Raw genomic sequence first — 3,687 nt, 5'->3', positions numbered from 1 at the left:
TCTGAGTGCAACGTTGTTGCTGTGAAAGCTCTCAGCTAACTGGCATATCTCACTCCTGTATGCTCTCTTGACTCCATCTGAGATTCTGCCAAAATGGTTGTAACATCAGCAAACGTTATGGCATTTCAGCCACACCTAGCCCAACAGATATGGGTATTGTCAAGTCAAGTCACTTTTTATTGTCATTTCAACCATAACTGCTGGTACAGTACATAGTAAAAATGAGACAACTTTTTTCAGGACCATGGTGCTACGTGAAACAGTACAAAAACTACACTGAACTACATAAAAACAACACAGAAAAAAAAACTACTCTAGAACACAGACCTAATCAGGACTGCATAAAGTGCACAAAACAGTGCAGGCATTACAATATATAATAAACAAGACAATAGGCACAGTAAGGGCAGTAAGTTGGTGTCAGTCCAGGCTCTGGGTATTGAGGAGTCTGATGGCTTGGGGGAAGAAACTGTTACATAGTCTGGTCGTGAGAGACCGAATGCTTTGGTGCCTTTTCCCAGATGGCAGGAGGGAGAAGAGTTTATATGAGGGGTGTGTGGGGTTCTTCATAATGCTGTTTGAGAGTAGAGCAGTGAGTTAAGCACTCATTCCTGAGGTATGTAGTGTTGATCACAGGTTTACGAGTTTGTGTTGAGAAAAGATAAAAATAACTAATTTCTGAAGAACTTTTCTTACAGACTGTGTGGTTCAAACTGTATTACAGTGGAATAAAGTGTAAACCAGAAAATAAAAGACAAAATGATGTTTGTTTTAATGAAGGTCCAATAAAAAAGTTTAGTGCTGTAGCGGTGTGCTACACACAGCGCTGGAATAACGACACGCAGACGGTGAGTTGCAGTTGCGTAAAAGATTTATTCAAACTTCGTGGCCTCGCTTTTAAGCCTTCCCGTTCCCGCCCTCCCCAGGTGGGAATGCTATAGAGGGTGCATATTCAGTCCCTTCCCCTTTTTGGGGCCAGCCTCACTTTCCAGCACCACTTTGTGAGCCGGTTCGAGTGTGCTGGAAACTGGGTCACCACATAACCCCTCTCCCCCCCCACAGAACCAGTGATGCACCCCCCAATGCCCACGGTCTGAGTTGGCCTCTGTTTGGGAGGTCTGCCTCTGCACCCAACTTTTCATGCGTCTCAGTTAAAGCCAGTATCCGTCAGCCCCTTGTGTCCCCTAGCTGAGACTCCCCCACCTGCTCGTATCATCGACAACCATCCGGCATACACCGTCTGACGACTACTAGTTGTGCGCCGCCGGGGCAGGGAACTCCAATACCTGGTGGACTGAGAAGGGTACGGTACAGAAGAGTATTTCTGGGTCCCCCGCTCCTTCATCCTAGACTATTCTTTCAATCAGGACTTTCATCTGGACCATCCAGCCAGGCCTGGAGGATCTCAATTGCGGGGGGGGAGGGGTGGGTGGTACTGTCATGGTCCCTTCCGGCACCTGGGTATGTTCCTCAGGAATTGGACCTTAATCACCTCGTTTAGTTCCGAAACAATCCCAGGTTCAACTACGAACACCTGCTTTCCATCAGCAAATGTCAACTCGGAGCTGCCCGTATTTTGGTCGACTCGTGTACGAGTAACCTTGTTCCATGGTTCTTAGGACTATCAGTTCTAAGTCTAGCATTGTTCCTGAATTCTCTACTAAAACCAAGACTCCGGCTAAAGACTCCCTTGGCACCAATTCCGCGCTCGCTGCAACGGTAACGCCTCCCGACATGGCCTCTGCGCCCGTGTTCAGCACTTGGGTTCGTTCCAGCGCCATGTCCTTGCAACAGATCTTTTTTTTTCATTGCCGTCTGCACAATTTCCAACAAAACCTTTTCTAGCATTATTTGCAAACGAATTATGCCTTGCATGAAAATCATTCATATAAAGTTCAAACACCAAATGTTCCAAAACTGACCCATGTGAAACATCACTACATTTAAGGCTAAATAACTTCGTCACTGAAAGCGCATACAGTGCCCGTGGCACTTCAACCTGCAATTTATCAATCCATCTATTCACTTCCTCTTTCAGGTAATTTACAAATTATCAGAAATAACACTGTGACAGAACAGATCTGTTGGAAACACTGCATCATCAGCAAGTTCCTTACTCTGCTTTCTGGAGGAAATGATTAGGTCAAACACCTCACGCAATTCCTGTTACACATCACCCACCGCTCGGCCCTCATGAAATTGTTTTGTCGCCTCCTCAGAAATTCAATTCATTTAAGTGTGTACCCACGAGCTGCCCCTTCTGGAAGCTTATACTTAGATGAAATTTCAGATATTACCCGTTCAGGATGAACTTGAGTGAAGTTCCGGGACCAACCAGTGAAGAGCGGGACCATGACTGAAGATCTTGGAGAATGATTCCTCAAATAACCTTCATATCGAGCAGGCCGTTCTCTATATAAATCGTACTTATTGTGTCATTTTTCTAACTACCCTCCAACTCACGTGATTTCAGAATTACCAGTGCCATTGGTCTATTAATTATCTTGTTTCTGTTGTAACACACAGAATGCTGTAGGAACTCAACAGACTTTCCGCGCCATTGCATTCTTTTCCTAGATGCTGCCTGGCCTGCTGAGCTCCTCCAGCATTTTGTATGAGTTGCTCGGATTTATAGCGACTGCAGATTTTCTCTTGTTTGTGATCATGTTTACCTTTCTGTTTTTTTTTTTCTGTTATTTATTCAAGAGTTCTTTGCAACAGGATCGGAAGAGTGTTAGCACCACCAAATATCACATTGATAGTGATGAGGATAAGATCATATTAGATCCCATTTCCCTTCATTGTGTCTTTTGTTGTTAGGCTCAAAACATCAATATCTGCCTGTCCATCTGGCTGTCTGTCTGTCTGTTTCTCTCTGACTCTCGTTCTCTCCCTCCCCCTCTCTCCCCCTCACTCTAGCTCCTTCACTCGCTTCCCCCCTCGCGTTGTCCCTTGCGATCTCTCTCTCTTGCTTTCGTTCTCACTCACCTCGCGATCTCATTCCTTCTCTCTCCTCTCATTCTCTCGTTATCAGTCTTCAACTCTCTCGATTTCCGATCCCTGTGCGCTCTCTCTCTCTCTCTCTCTCTCTCTCTCTCTCTCTCTCTCTCTCTCTCTCTCTCTCCATCCCTCCATCCCTCCATCCCTCCCCGCTCGTACTGCCTCTGACCCTCGCTTTCTCTCTCTCCCGCGCTCCCTTAGGACGTCTCTCTGGCGCTTTTTGTCGAGTGAAGCCTCTCTCGCGATGGCTGTCCTTCTCTCTCTTTATCTCCTTCTCTTTAAAGAAAGGCAGTGGTACTTTGTTGTCATCTATAAAACAGTTTATGTTCTGAATTATATTGATGGCTGATATTTCAAGTTGACATAGAGCACAGAAGAGGAGAAGAAGTGTCTGCAGGAAGGAACCGCCTGTGCGGGAGCAGGAGCGCTCGTTACAGACGGAAATAAACTCCAGATCAGGGAGCTTCAATAGAACCGTCAATCAGCGGTAACAGGTTCGCTTCAAACTTCAATTTAATCGGATGGGAAGGTTGGGGGCGAGTGGGAAGGGGATTAATCTGGGACGCTGGGGCCAGTGATACCGTCGGTATCGGCTGTCAACAGTCGTTGCAAACTCTAAGCAACACACACAAAATGCTGGGGAAATGCACCAGACAAAGCAGCAGCTGTCGAAAAGAGAAGACAGTC

Source organism: Hemitrygon akajei, unplaced genomic scaffold (assembly GCF_048418815.1).
Source record: "Hemitrygon akajei unplaced genomic scaffold, sHemAka1.3 Scf000085, whole genome shotgun sequence".
NCBI lineage: Eukaryota > Metazoa > Chordata > Chondrichthyes > Myliobatiformes > Dasyatidae > Hemitrygon > Hemitrygon akajei.
This window is presented reverse-complemented; position numbering follows the sequence as displayed.